This window comes from Crocodylus siamensis, chromosome 14 (genome assembly GCF_052110815.1).
Source record: "Crocodylus siamensis isolate JL-2025a chromosome 14, ASM5211081v1, whole genome shotgun sequence".
NCBI classification, from domain to species: Eukaryota; Metazoa; Chordata; order Crocodylia; family Crocodylidae; genus Crocodylus; species Crocodylus siamensis.
Window position 1 is genome coordinate 28,415,641 of NC_143408.1, and position 16,099 is coordinate 28,431,739.

Consider the following 16,099-nt stretch of genomic DNA (forward strand, 5'->3'; position numbering starts at 1 on the left):
TACAGCCTTAGAGGTTCGCTAATGGCTGACTTGTTTTAAAATTGTACTACATCCATGTGCTGGAAGGCGTGGCTTCCTTATTATGGCTACAGTTATGTCTGAGCTGAATACTACAGATAATTTCTTTCCTACGCTTGCATAGAAGTGTTGCCCGTCTCACAGCTTCTTTTCCTAATTTTATGTTACAGATTCATTGCAAAACTGCCAGGAGTTTAATTTGTGACATGCAGATACAAAGCTCTGGGCTGTCTGTGGTCTCATGATTAGTGTATGTGAGCGAGGCGATCAAGAGTCTGTTTCTGTGTGTCCGTGTGAAGCAAAACCTGGGCATATTGTAACCCGGGATATGTGCATTTCATACCAAGAGTGAAAAGATCTAGCGCATCCCTAGCACCAGTGGGAAACAAAGTATAGGGTAGAGCCACGACAGCCAGATCCCCCCTAGAAGTTCTTCAGCTTTCTGGAGTGCTTGTTGCAGCATCCTTTGGAAGGCCAGGCTTCTTAGTTAGTCCTACAAGGAAGTAGATGAACATAACATCCCTGTCCCCCACCAAAAGATCAACTTTTTTAGAGGGAGCAGTGATGTATAACAGATCATTGGATGAGGCAGAGGTAGGACTCTGCTTGTTTGCACTAGAAATGCCAGAACTACTTGGCATCATGTTTCTTCTCTCGGCAGTAGTACTTGCTGTACTGTACCTGCTAGATGTGTTGGTGAATTAACGTTGTGATTTTTTTTTTTTTTTCTTCTCTTCTAGTTTTGGAGTGTGGGAGTTAAGAGTACTGAATTGTGGAGTTTACCAGACCACATCAGTGAGACACTTGGATAACCTGTTGCCTTGAGACACCAATTCATCTTTCTACTGTTCTTGTTCTTAATTGGCAGAGAATAGAGGCATTTGCTTTTTGACCCTCCTCTTCAGGCTAACCCCCTTCCTCTCCCAACGGCTCCATCTGGTCTTCTGTAGCACAATATTTGACCATATGTAATCCATGCCATTTGTTTCAGATGTAGAAGTGTTCTCTTATTGCACACTCTGTTGAGGGGGAAGGTGTGTTTACACAATACGCCTGGAGACTTTGCAAATGTTGGTACCAAAGTTTACTCCCTGCCCTGTTTATTGCCTCTTAACCCTTTGAGTGCCCCTCTGTGCATAGTCCACAGGTAGAGTGGCACATCAAGGGAGTTTTAATGCGTTCCTTACCTTCACATTCCCTTTGACTGTTAGGTTCTGATGTCATAACAAGATGAGCCTTCAGGGATGATGGGAAGAATATATAATATACAGTAGAGCTTAAAATGAGATGTGTGCCATTTATCACTTGCTCTTTTTGCCCCACAGAGTGTTCTGGGGGGAATGGATTTGGAAGTATACTGTGTAAACTTTATTACCAGCTTTCGGTACAAATTAGTTAGTAGCCAGATCTTTTGAATTGGCCTGTTTCTATTCTTCTGAACAGCACATGGGCATTGTGGTATAGGCTTGATCGTCAGCATTGTGGCTTTGGCTTTTGAGTCAGCATGTGAGAGCTTCCATTTCAAGGAAATTGCAGACTTTGACCCAAAGATTTCTGAGACTCTTCAAATTTCAGACACAGTTCAGCCTGAATTTTAAGCTTGCTGAAATAATACTTGTTGCTTTAAATCAGAGTTTCTCAAACTCTTGATACCTGAGGCGTACTTGTCTGGATTCAGATTGGCAGCAAGCTTCACTCTTACACCCGAAAAGGTATCTATTTGTAAGACTTAGGCAGTGGTGCCCAATCTTTTGGCCCTCTGAGCTGGATCCAGTTTGTGTGCCCTCGTGGAAGGACTGGGGTTTAGAAATTTGGTGGCAGGGGAACGGTGACCATGTTAATTGCCATCGCTTCCCCACTGCCAAATTTCTGAACCTGGTGGGGAGCCCTGCGGCTTGGCAAGCTGGATCTGATGCAGATAAAGTGCCACTTCTCATGGCACGCTTTCACTCTTCTCTGCAACATACTCTTTGGGAATCGCTGCTTTAGATTTGTCTTAAGGGCAATAGATGCTGAAGCAAAAAGGCATTTTGCTGGAGTCCCAGTTTTGTTTGTGGAAAGTCTGGTGCTTCATTCATAATCATTAGATATGCTTCAAGGTGCAGGGTCTTTCAGTTGAGGAGTTATCTTTTATGTTGTATTGAAGGAATAGCAAAAGTCCTTACCTGTGCTGCTTTCTCAAATAGTCCTGTGCAATAGTTGAATAACATTTTAGTTTGGTACTTAGCGAAGATGTTCTCTTAAATCTTTCATCTAGAGCCCAGAAGGCTTTGTTGATGGGCTGTTGATACAAGACAGACATTGGGCATCATTGCCGAGGCCTCGTCTCTGATTGCTCTTCTCATGACTCATTGGACACGGAGGATACGTCTGACAGAACAGGTCTTCATGACTATTGCAATTCGACAGCACTGTTGTAACATCCTGAAGCGCTTGGCCACGCTGTATAATCATCGCTCTTTTTTTTTTTTCCTTTCTTTGAGTTGGTGTTGCTGAATGTTTATAGACAAGTCCCCGCAGTTGAGTGTCCTTCAAGTAAAACGTGAAGATACTTGGGCATCGTGTAAAAGGCAGTCCTGTATGTGAAAGATGTGTTGCTTTTCAGGAAATTCATAGTGGAGCTGTTAAATGCTTTAATATATTGAAAAAATGCAGTTAGCTGCTTCCCAAGACTTTCATTAGAGGATCAGCTCAGCAGCATCCCGGAATAGCTATATATATGTCCAGAAGGATCTGGAACACCCTGCTGTGATGTGCCCGGGTAGTTTTGACTATTAATCAGTTACGTCCATTTAAACAATCAGGTTTTCTTTCCTGTCCTCAGATGGTAGATGACTCGGTCTTGCTTTCTAGATATTCTGCTTCCAGAACTGGAAAGGCAGGAACCCCCTTACCTGAAGTGGTCGGTGTATTGCTAGCACTGTTATACGGGGTCTGGGAGAAATGTGGTTTCATTTTTCAGTTGTTGAGTTTAAATTACTGAAGTAATGCACAGTTCTCTTTAACACTTTGGGTGACCCCCTGCTTCTGAAGCTCTTGTGGAAAGCGCTTCAGTCAGAATAAAACGATTTCAGGTATGTTGCAGAAAGCATTTCCTGTTTTCTCGGAGTAAAAATTGTGAATGGAGATTATTCGTAGAGAGTAAGGTAAGCATGGGCAAGATTTTGCCTGTGATGCTCGTTCTTTGAGATGTGGGGAATTTATTATCTGGGCTAGTAGCTATTGAGCCAAGATAAAATTACAGGTACACCGTTAGCTTCTGAAGACGGCTCTTGGATACCTTTCTGAGGAGATAGGTGCTACGTCGTTGGAGCAAAACCGTGCTGGGTAAAGCAGTAGGAAAAGTAAATAAATGTTCCAATACCTGTATAGTTTGGAAATTAAACAAATCCCCAGAGCGCTCCACGGAATGGCTCCATCAGCCTTTCTGGTGCTTCTTCCTATCAGTTTAGATCAGGGAAGCAGTCGTGTGTGCTTCTGAGAATCCACATTGCCCTCCAGCTGAGGTTTTCCAGGTGCAGTGTATTCTGAAGACCAGCATTCCTTATGAAGTCTTTATACAGAGTTACTCTGGAAAATGGTTTGTACTGTTACTTCCAGGTCTTACTGGTATCATCTGCTCATTCATCTTAATAGGTATTTGAGCATGACTGTCTATGCTTGAATTGTGCTGAAGAAACTTTTGTCTGTCTAGTCACAACTTTAAACTCTGTGGGAGAGTCTAGGTAGTCTGTAATATTGATGGAGAAAGGAAAGCTTCCAGAGCCTGTCTGAATGGGCAGAATGTTCCCTCTTGGCATGAATGAGTCCTCTTGCTTCCGTGCCTTGCATAAGGAGCCAGCCGTTGTCATCATTTCATTCATAATCCTCAGCAACCTTTAGTATTGGGTTATGCTTTCTCAGGTGAACACTGTTTTTTTTTCTGCCAGAGTTTGGCACCTTGATACCTTTGTACCTGGCCCTCTATGGCAGGGGCTGCACAAGGGTATTGGACAAGAAAGATGAGACAAGTGGTAGAGCTTTCTTCCCAGTCCAGACCAGTGGATCTTCTGTGCTGCCATGCCTTACGCTGATGAGCAAATCCTCTCTCCTGCCTGCAGACCCCCAGACAAAAGTTCGGTTCCCCACTGTATCCTGTGGCTCCTGTGCTGCCCATATCCATTAAGGTGTTCGTGCTCTTGGGACTTTCTGCATAGAAAAGCTCTGGGTTGGGGGAAGTTATGCGGGAGCTCCCTGCTCGCCGCAGAAGGCTGGCCAGTAAATTGGTGCACTTGCCTACCTGGAGCCCTTTTCCTAAGCATTGTCAGGAATAAGATTTATTTCTTGGCTCTGTGTGTTGAGGTCAAATCAGATTTGAACATTGTTACAGTACGACGAATGTCAGTGCTGGTTGGTACTGGTTCAGGCTTGTTCTTCTTTGTCAGGTTAGTTTATCGAGCAGGAAATAAATCATTTAAGAGTGTGGTCTAGCTTGTGAAACTATAAATTGATATTGTTTTATTTTTAATGATCAAGTTTAGGGGTTGGGGAAATAGGTGAAAAACATGGACGTAGAGCTCTTGGGCATGAGCAGGAACGACCAATTTTGGCCTACCAAAACACTCGCATTTATTAAGGAGTGCTAAAGGTTTACGTTTGCCTGGGGATTGTTTCATCTGCATCTGAAAGATACTGGCCACTTGTGGCAGTGACTTCCCGACAGCTTTTAGGTGAAGGGAGGGCAAGGACAACGTGTCTGGTTTGGAATACGCTGGAGAAACGGGCATAGCTGGGGTACGAAAGCCAAGAGATGGCAGTCGCCCAAAAAATATCCTGGGCAAGAAAATGAGGTGGCGTTACAGGCCTGAGAGTCCTGCCTTCTGTGAAACTTTGTTTTTCCCTTGCCTGCCTCCCCTCCAAGCCCCATGGTTAGGGTTCAATCTCTGGTTCGGGTAATGCAGTTGGAGATCACTGCCAGAGGTCGTGAGCAGCTCTGCCCATGGAGATGAGGGTTAGAAAAGTGTTAAATGTCTTTTAGCTATCCATCACCTGCATTCAGACACTGGTTTGATTTGGTTTCCAGTGGGTTTGTGATGACCGGTCTGCTGGAGTCTTCGAATCTTTGATACTTGTCTGCTTTCAAAATAAGAGCAGGCAAAGCAAATGGGCAACTGTATGTGAACCAGGACGAAGTCTGAAAGGCGCAGTTTTACTGGCCATGACAGTGCCTCCTTAAGAATAACCATTTACAGAATCTGGTTCAAAGCCAGCTTTGAGAGATTATTATTTTTGTTGTTGTTGTTGTTGTTATTATTTGGAGTTGGAAATGAACGGTTTTCATTGGAAAACCAAAGACATTAGTAGTTCAGTAGTAAGCAGATAAAAACGTTTACTCCAAAGCATTGCATTATGCCACGTTGCATCCTTAGCCATTTTTATAAAGGTGTTATATACTTGGATGGGAGAGAAGGCTTAAAAAAACAAAACAAGGCACTAGTTTTATTTATGGTTAAAGAAAATCCTTTAACCTGTGCAAGTGTCTAAACAACTTTGTGGGTACAAAATTTTGTGCGTCGTTGATTCTTTGCTCGTGTGTATTAGTCTTTCCAGTTTGTTCTTTTAAGCTTTTCGGTTTCTAGATTCATTCTTAAGTAGGATTATAGTTGCACCCTTTGGGCTGGGAGCATGTCAGGGCTGTGGTTTTACCCTTTAAGACTTGCTCCTCAGCCAGAAATTGCTCTAAGTTGGTTTTTTGGTTTTGTTTGTTTAAACTTAGTTTTCAGGCTTTGTTAGACAATGAGCTAGTTGAGCTGAGTAGGGCTAGTCGTTGATGTGGGACAGGCTACCATACGATAATTTGTGTGGAATTTTACACAGATTTTTCAGTGTATGGAAACAGCTTTGAAACAAAGGATCTCTTATGTGGTTACAAGTTGTCTCAGCACTTCTTGACAGGTAGGGTCTTGCACCTTTTTACTGAAGTTGGATTTGTGGGGTTTTTGTCTTTTCTTGCAATATGGGGGTGTGTGTCGTATGCCTATGTTGAGATTCTTTTTTCCAACACTGCCTAATAATTTAATACCAATTTACTGAAATTTTTAAACACAAATTCGTAATTTAATGTTGGGTATCAGTCTTGCCTTGTCTGGGACTGACTTTGGTCTTCCAGTAGAGAATTATTTTGCACGTCATTCTACAATTCCTGTGTACTGCGGGTTTTCTGTAAGGTATTATTTTGGCTTAAACTCTGAATTTCTTTGCCTTTTGTGGGTGGGCATAGTGTTGAGTTGAATAATGTAAATCAGTCTTTGCATGTATTACTTTTTCCTTTATAAATACTTCTCTGCATGTACCTGAAGTATTTTGGGTTGTGTTATGCTTTCTACTTACTTCACTGCATCAGAACACAAAAGTTAGTAAGATGTATTTTATGGTCCTTTTCAGTTTTGAAACCACTTGCCAGAAACTTAAGTAGTCCTTGAAGTACAGCTATTATTGCTAGTCTTAAAACATTTGTGTAGTTATGCGCTGCCCACTCTGAACACGTTGAAACGGTTAGCAAGACTGTTTTGTGTAAAAAAAAAAAAAAAATCTCTACAGGTTTTTATATTGATGGTTCTTGAACTCGCCATGAACTATCACGTGTTCAGGCTCTTTCCTGGTAAACTGCAGAATGAAATGCACTGGGGCCGAGTCAACGGGAGGCCAAGAGACTATGAAATGAGCCAGTGTAGGGAAAAGGTTTCTCTCCTACCAAGTGGTCCTTGAACGAAATATTGGCAGAACTCACAACTCTTACAGGCTTGCCACAAGATGGACTGTCGAGTTCACTCTGCTCCAAAGCCATCCCACTCTCTCTCTTCAGCACTTTCGTTCCATTCCTATCCAGCCTTGTTTTCTTCTACCCCCAGCTTGGTAACCTGTCTCAGTTGGATAAGAATTTGTTTCCCTCTTCCTACTCGGCAACTTGTAACAGTGCACTTTCTGTCCTGAGACCCAGTCCCTGAACTCCTGAATCCGTGGAGGTTGTTGGTTGGCATTGGAAGCGTAGACTAGTGCTTGGAGGAAGGGACTGGGACTTGGAATTCCTAGATCCTTGTGAAATCCAGTGTTTTGGGGCACTGCTTATTACCAGGTACCTGCATTAGAGGCGTCTTGTGAAGGCTTACATGTTTGTAAACCACGTTGACTGAAGCACTACGTAAATGCTTGAAGGGTTTATATTGTTGTTGTTGTTGTTGTTTGCATGTCATTAGGAACCCTGATTGTTTCCCAAAGAACAAGCATCTGTGTCCACTGATGCTTATTCTTTATTAAGTGCACTTAATAGTAGACTACTGTCTGTTTAAAACGGCTGTCTTGCTTCTTGGCAGCCTTGATGAGGAAAAACATACTTGACAAATGTCTATTTGGGAGGCCTTCCTAAGCCAGATTGGTCATATGTAGCTTATTATTGATCTGCTCCCATGCTGTCTCTTTGGAGAGCACAAATGCATGCTGAAATATGTTACAGAAGCAAACGCGTAGGATTTTTTTTTAATGGCAGCTCCTTTTCTACTTTGTGCAGAACGCTTTTGTCCTGGGGAAGTATTAATCCTGCCCGAGCCCTAGCAGTGTGAGAGTGTTTACATCTTGCAGCGAGTCCCACGTGTGCAGGGGGGAGTGGCGAGGACGTGACTCGGCGAGTGCTCGGTGCAGTGCTGCGTGCAAAGCCTGAGCCTGGAGTGATGCGCTTCTGCAGCATTTCCTTCACCGCTCTCTTTACATTTCAGTTTAATCCTGCTCACCTAAGTCCTGTCTTCAGTTCAGACAGGACGAACGGTTTTTCTTTCAGGAAAACTAACTAAAGTCTTTAAGCAGATTCTGTCTTTTAATTTTTTAATCTATTTGATAACAAATGTATCTTGTAGGAACAATTGGGTTGAGCTTTGTTCTTTCAGTGCTGTTCCTTTTCTCCTGGAATCACTGCCACAAAAAGGAGCAATAACGAGTTGTGTGCTACTGAAAAACTAGAAATGTCTTCCTCCCCCACCACTATACTATCTATATCTAGTGAATACAGAAAACTGTACTGCTGTATGGTAACCTGATATCCCGGTAATGCTTATTAGGAGCAAGTTAAAAAAAAAAAAAGGGGGGGGGTGGAATTCGGTGAAAGGCAGTATAATCCAAGCTCAAGATAACTCTTCAGCTTTTAGTGTGTGCTACATAAAAGGTGTGTTAGGCTTTCTCTCTTTCTGGCTCTATTTCCATTATTTATATAGCCTGGCAACTCTTGCTAGCATTGCATTTCATGCATTTAGCAATGTCTCCCTATGCTTCCCAGGTGATGCTTAGATGTTCTCGCAGAACAGAGCAATGTATTACAAACGACACAGAAAATAGAATTCACTGACTTGCAGTATATCAGAGCCCTGAAGACTAAAAGGCAGGTTTCTTGCAAGTCAGGATAGAATGTCTTTATTTTTGAATATTCACTTACCAGTGGCTCTCTTTGCTCTTGGAACAGCTCTGTGTTTATACAAATTACCTTTGTTTGAGAAATAACGTATTCAGACACAACACTTAAGCATTTTTGTATTGGAATTTTGAATGGGTTTTTGTTTAGAAAGTGGCAGTTAAATTATTCAGTAATGAAAATCATTCGTTTCTTTTTCTAACCTGGCCTTTAATAAGACCTTTCTGTGTATTGCTGAACAGCGTTGCAACTGCTGAAGGAGTTAAAAGTGCACCATTTCAGAAACATTTTTTGGGTCAACCTCCAAATTCCTTGTGGAGGGGTGGCCTAACTTTTGTGTGGAGCTGTGTTGGGATAATTTTCCCATCACAAACCATGTACACATGGCAACTTAAATTAATTCCTGATGAGTATAGGCACTGTACAGCAGTGAAATATGTGATTGTTATTGGTAAGTTTTTAAAATGGAGACTAAGGGTAGCTTTAGAAGTTTATTCACTTTTTTTTTTACAGAAGGCTTTGACAGACAAGGACCATTCTAGAGTGACTAGTTGTAATCCCAAAGATCTGCTTAAAATAGTCCTGGGGGACAGTCCCCATCCAGGCCAGATGCTAGTTTATAACACACAGGGCTCTTAGCACCCATAGCCTAAGCTCCTGGACTGAAGTGATGACACAAGACTTTGCTCTTGTTGTGGGGGTGGGGGGTAAATGAAAATGCCTAGGCCTCATGCTTGTTTAACTTGAATCAAATGTAACCAAGCCACCCATAGCTTGGATAACTCTCAGAGATGTGGACTGCTGTGTGCATAGCGTATGCATGTGGACTGTGCGTTCAGCAGCAGGAAGCTTTGGCCAGACTAGCCATCCAGTCCCAAACGGCTAACGCCCAGCTTCTGAGCTAAGAGCCAAGGAGGACTGCTGCTCCCTTATTCCGTTTGTTCAATAAAAGCATCTTTCTAAAAAACCAGCTGTGTCCTCACTCCCTGCTTGACTGCACCCCCTCCTCATCTCCCCAGGCCCTGGGAACCCAAAAGTGTATGTCTAAGCAACCCTTCACGCCCCTCTGCCTCCCCACTGAAGTCAGGCAAGCACCGTGCATTTTTTGGTCAACTGCAAGCCTCTGAAGTTTACTGACCTCATGTTCAGGAGAAAAGGGACAGCAGAACAGTGAAGACTTCCCCAGCTGCAGGTCACCCAGCCTCTGGGACCCCCAAAGTATGGGTGCAAGCACTCCTTCCCTTCCTCCTCTTTCCCCAGCCAGTTGGCCCTCTATGCGGTCTAGCGGGCTGGATGCTCATTTCCACGTGCTGGTGTTGGAGCAGCAGCATTTTCTGCACAGGTGTGAACTGCTTCCCAATCTGTGTGGTTTGGGAATGGCCAGTTGTGGGCAGTGACACTTTGGAATGGTTCCCTTGTCTTTAAGTCCTAGACACACGTGACACATTCTCCACTCTGCTGACTGCAGCAGGCTTTGTTGCTGACCCTGCAAGAAGTAAGGCTTAGAAAGTCCTTCCTTCATACAAGGCACAGGCGCGAAGGTGTGTATGGTTTTAAACAGCCTCCTGTGTTTAGGGGGGAGAAATCTGTTCTGTTACTTTGATTCCCCTGGGCTTGCCTAGCAAGGTGACAAGTTGAACAGTAATGGTGTGTTGGCAGTGTCAGAGGCTGTGTTCCCCCCCCCCGTTATTGGGAGGTAGAGAACCGTGTTAGTCTGAAGTTGGGCAGAAGGCAGGGCGATGTGGCTGGAGCCGTGTGAACGATGTTCTTCAGAGAACTGTGAGTTCGCATGAGCTGTGGTCTACTTGAGCAGTTATGGTCTCCCTCATCTGGCAAAGGTGAAATTTGGGCAGGACTCGAGTACTTAACAAGCAACTCTTAAAGTATATGTTGTGAAATCTCTGACAACAACAGGTGAGTAAGGCTTGTTTTGCACTTCACCTGAAAAGTCTGCCTTAACAGAAGCCCAATGCCCTAAATGTCCTATAAGAGCAAGGGTTTGCTACTGACTTCCCCATAACTGCCACCTGCTGAATCTCCAGCCTTCTCTGCTGAACCAGGGCGTTCCTCCACTGTCGTCCGGCCCAACGCGGACTCAGCTTTGAGCCAGTTTCGGCCCCTTTCCCTTTGTCTAGGTATAGACAAGAGTCCGCCGCCTTTCCTGTTGCAGTTGTAGAAACAGCCGTTTAAAGAGGTATCCTGAAGGCAGTGAGATCTGTGGTCCATTCTTTTGAACACTTTATTTTCTTGACCTTTGGAAGAGTTTTGTAGTTTGGGGTCAGTTGTGGAGAAAGTTCTGTTGTTGTGGTCAGTCGTGTGACCCTTGAGATTTGGTTGGTTTTATTTGAAGCTTCGGTTGATTGAAGAGTTGGTCCCTTAGTAAGAGTAGGTTTAAAAATAAGTAAATAACTTGGTCTGGTGCCTTTTTAGGACCTTTACAATGAGGACAGCTGTCTCCTCGTGGATGCAGCGCTTCGTGATGAACTTAACGAGCAGAGCAGTGGCTGATGTTGCTTGAGTGTCGTGTATATGGGCATGAGGCATGTATTTGGAGCTAGCTGACAACTTTTTGAGGCCTTGCTTTTGACTGAGTTCCAGTAACCCAGCTTGGATGTTGCAAAGAAATAGATTGTCCTTACCAGGGCAATCGTCTAAAATGGGGTTTGGGGGGTTTTTTGGCAGTCGCAAATTAGAGGTGATTTTGACACGCAGTAGTTTATCAATGGCTAGAACCAGTGCTGAGCTAAGGGCTGCGGGCCGTGGACTGATCTGCCCGTTTGCAGGCAGGCTCACGTAAGGGCTGTTGCAGAGCTGGTGGAAGGTGTCTCTTCAAAACGCTTTTCTTCCTGGTTCTGGCTTGCCTAGTTCTGGCTGGCTGTCTGCCAGCAGCTTACTGATCTTCAGCAGGCTCCTGGGGCAACAGATCTGTTTTGGGTTTGAAGGTAGAGAAACTGGTATTGCTTATGTATTGACATCTAAGTCAGTGTTGTCCCATGATTTTTTCCAAAATGGCTTAACGTCTGCGTTGAAGAAGCCAGATTATAATGAAGAGGCCTGAAAATACGCAGTTGAGCATTTTGTTATTAGAGAGCAAGTTGTCAGTGTTCATCCTTCAAGGCTGACCTGTAGGAGGATCAAGTACTTTCCTGTTGACCCCTAACGCTGCTTCAAGTTCAATTCAAAAGTATCAGTTGATCCTTGGATCTAGTAGTATAATAAGGAGCCTCTCCTGGCTGTGGATAAGAGGAAGGCAGGGTAGATTTGCACCTTAGCTACTCTAGTTAGTCTAGGGTAGTTAGGTAGATATAATGTAGCACAATGAGAGGTCATCCATAGGTACAGACCCTGTCACTTGTTTTAAGCCCTAGCCTGAAACACGATTGGGATGGGCTTAGAGTCTTGGCTGGGTAAAACTGAAGATGGCTTTCTGCTGTTTTTCCACCGTCGTTCTCTGCGGGTAAACGGGGTTCAGTACTGGATGGTACTTGCTGCGGTTCTGTGGATCGGTGTTTGCCATTCATGCAGTGCAGAGCAGATGGTAAACATCCATCTTCAGAGGAGGTGGTTGCATGACCCCCCCAACTCGGAGCGGTTTGGGTCAGAGTCGTGTGCATTTAGAAGCTTCAGGCACTCTACGCTACTCAAAAATGAGCATTCCTGAAATCGACGTTCAAAGCTGTGATAATACGTGACGTGTTGGCCATGAAATGGGTGTAGCAGAAAAGCTGAAGTGTAGTAGCGCTGTTCTGATGTCATATTTCTTAGTCTGGCCTGGAAATAGGGCACGCTTGCATAGGCCTTGTCTACACAGGGAAGTTGTTCCTTCTATCCCTAGTTAAACTTTCTTTTGGCTAAAACTGCTGTGTGTCCAGACATGCAAGTGAGGTTTCGGTTCATATTTTATCTGTGATTTCAGCACACGTGGATTCACATACCTGGGGTTACATACTGATTAGAGCAGCTGTGTGTGATCCTGGCAAATGACCCTTTACTGCATTGCAGTTTAGAAGAGCATATATCCAGTCCCATCTCGGCTGTGGTTGCTAGTCTGCCCGAGCCGCTGGCAGAGCAAATCCCGGAGAGTCAGAGTATTCAGGAGATGGCCAAGTGCCACATCACAAACAAGCTGTTCTGACCCATCTCCAAAAACAGCGTGCTGCCGCCCCCCCCCCCCCCCGCAATTGCCTGTCCATGCTGTGAGCAGCTGGACCAGACTCTGTCACTGAGGGCACCAGTAGACTTCCTTGGGATCCTGGAGAGTTTGGAACCGACTGTGGAAGGAACTGTGACCAGGGAGAGGTTCTCCTGAAGAGCCAAGATACCAGCATGTCCAGCCCTGAGCCAGAGACCTAATTGTTGGAGATGGCACCTCCAACCCCTGACCTGAGATCTAGCTTCAAACTGATGCGGGGGCTGCATAGTAAGTATTTGTGCTGTATTACAATACAATTGTATGGGGAGGTTTTAAAGACTTTGGTGGGACACAGCCCTACCTACAACAGCTTAGGCTGACAGTGCCTGTGGACTTGTCTCTCCCTGGCCATCTCCAAAGCCAGTCTTCCAAAGGCATCCAGGTTGGAGATGAAGCTTATTTTCCTGAAATGTCCAAAGTGCCATCCCTATCCTGCCTGTTATGCTTAATTATCCCTCCTGCTCCTGGATGACTGCTCACCTCCTTACCCACTTCTCAGGTTGGCAGTGTTGTGGAAGCCAAAACCTCAGATGTTTTGTGCGGAAGATGTTTATCGCAGTGACAGATTCAGAAGGAGCAGCAGTAAGAAGTAGTTTACTTCATGCTCTCAGCTTTTAAGCTACCTTTTTTGGTCTCTGCTGCCTGACTTTGACAGTCTACTTCAGGCATTTCACAATGGGTAGGCTTACAAGGATCTTTGTGGGTGATTGTCTTTCATTGGACCAGCTGCACAGTTGGGATAATGTTAGACAAGCTTTTGAATGGAAGTCACTCTTGTATCTGAGAGCTTGTCTAATGATCCAGCCACGCAGCTGGTCCAGTAAAAGATATCAGCTGCAAAGATGCTTGGTTCTTGGATCATTTGTGGGCCATTATAGCTACCACATCACTGCAACACTGCTAAAGCCTCCCAAGCACGTGACGTTTTTGGGTTCAAACCAGCTACTTCAGAGGGTTTGAACCAACAAGCACTTGGAGCCATTTCAGGAGGGGGAGGGGTGCTCTTGCTCCATGAAGAGCAGCAGTTCTGGTCTGCACTGAGGTGTGCTCATGTGGAGAGCGATGCAGATGCAGCACAACTGCTGCAGGATTAATTCTGCTCCATCTGGGATGTTGATGTTGGAGCTGTTTACTGCGTCTGTATTGCTCCCAGCTTGGGCACAGGGACGGGATAAAAGGAAGGTGAAGTGTTTTGACATCTCCCTGCACACTCCAGACTAGGAAGAATAGATGGGACCAGCTTACAGAATAGTGACAAAGCAACGCTATATCGCCATTAGCATGGAGACCTTTTTATTAGGAAAATAATTTCTATTCTATTTCTTTGTTCCCTTAGCAACTGATGTTCCATAGCCTGCACGGACCCGGGGCGTATCGGCTCTTGGAGGCCTGGCAAACCTTGGGAGAAGTGAGATGACAGAAGAGGACGCTTTCCCTGGCCCTTGGGATGGCATCGTAACAGAAAGCTCCCAAGGCAGAAGGAAGTAGAAGTTGGAGAGGCTCTCAAAGAAGCATATGGATACAGAGGATATGTAGGAAGGAGCCCTAGACCTGAGGCAGGGGTTGAGCAGTGCTCCTGGATAATGTAATAACACTGTTCACACTCAACTGCCCAGTCTAGCCTAGTCCAAATCCTGTGGATAACATAGGATACTGGGAGTTAACGTTCATTTATCCAAAAGGCACAGCCTGTTCATGGGATTTCCATCCAAGACAAAGATGACTTCCACTTGTTTTTCCAAGTCCTGCAATAAATATGTGAACGCTCTGTCCTTTTTGGCATGTTTTGTTTTGTTGATTTTAAATGTGCATTATTATATCAGTAAAGACTTTTGTGTAGAACTTGACTGAAGCGATTGCTTTGAGAAACAGTTGCCTGTAACAGTTTCTAATGGGATCCTGACATGAGAGCATTGCATTAATTCCCGTTGGTTACAGCACTTTCCTTTTGCAGCATTACATCGTGGCCTGAAAGTAGAAGCATGGCATATTCCAGACACCAGTCCACGACCAGCTGGAGACGGCCCTTGCTGGCTACTCAGGACATGCAGATAGTTGTTGTTTTTGCACCTTTACCTCTTACCCGTTGCTGGTCCAGATTTTGTGCGTAAGAAAGCAAAATCTACGTGCCCCAGCAGGCAGGCTGTTTAAAAGCATTTTGCCTTTGCAGAGATGTCTCCATCTTCCTCTCAGTTTTCCAGCTGTGCTCCTCACTGTCGTTCTGTAGCTACTTGGCGTAAACCAGATATCCCAGAATGAAAGTGGAATCGCAACACTATCCATTTCCCTGAGGGTCTTGGGAGTTCAAATTCCCTCTGTTCTGTAAGACCAGAATTTTTAAAGATCATGGCATTATAGCCTTTCATGATGTTTTTAGCCCAGTGCTACCGAGTCTCCCATGGTGATCAATTGAGTCTTGCAGCACTGGAGAGAAAATGGTCCTTTCTGTTGATGAGCATGGAGACTTGGTGTCCAGGCAGAGAATAGGCATATGGCATGGGTCTTATTGGCTGCCCCTGTCATTTTGGGGACCCCCACTATGCACTAGCCACTGTGTTAACCCATCAGTAGCCACTTGTACATTGCTAAATGTTATGGCCAAAGGTATCCTCTTCCTTCTCAACAGAAGTAGTCTCCTGCGTGACATCTGTCTCTCTCTCAGTTGATCTAGTACCAACAAACCAGTCAGCTGTAGGCTGGTAGTGGACTTGGGGGACATACTCCCAGATGGTGATGTCCACATGCTTCTCTGCACTGAGGGCAGCTCTCGCATTGCTTTTTTGGGGGGAGCTGTGTGGACACTTCTAGGGAAGTTGTCTTCCACATTCTGAGGTTCTGTTGCTGTCATCGATCATCCTAGTTTTGGACCCCAGCTATGTTGTACCCGTCTACTAGCTGGCTGAGCTCAGAAGCATCATTTCAAGAAAAGCTGCTTCAGAAGACTGTCCAGCAGCAGCATCAACGTCTTCATTTTATCCCGCTGTAGCTTTGTTACTGTACCTGTTTTCCAACCCGTGCAAAGCCATTCAGCTGCCAATACACTTGATAGAATGGACTCTTTGTATCAGCGATCGTCAGGATTACTGCACTTGGTAGCATTTGTTCTGTGCTGTCAGACAGTGGTTTAAAACCAGTGCTTGCTTTAAAAAGCTGAAGTATGAAATGCAAGGAAAGGAATCCTGGGAGTTTATTCTGAGCCTGTCCCAGAATTCCTGCAGTTTTAGACATCCCGCAACTCACGGTGGCCCAAGTGCCAGGATGAGTAGAGCCTTATCGTGGAAAATTGTGCTGTGGATATCCTCCCAGAGTACTGTGGGGTTAGTTTAAAAAGTTAGAAAGCTGTATGAACTCAGGGATTTGCAAGGGATGTAGCACAGGTTTCATAAAAAACTGTGTGGGCACGCTGCTATAGTTCTTCCAATGTAGTGGAAAAATAAATATATATTTTGAAT

General features: G+C 44.6%; 1 protein-coding gene across 1 annotated transcript in view; it reads left to right on the forward strand.

The window, feature by feature from the left end:
- KMT2A (lysine methyltransferase 2A) overlaps positions 1-16,099 on the forward strand; it is a 65,719-nt gene that overhangs the window by 3,326 nt on the left and 46,294 nt on the right. The window lies entirely within an intron of this gene.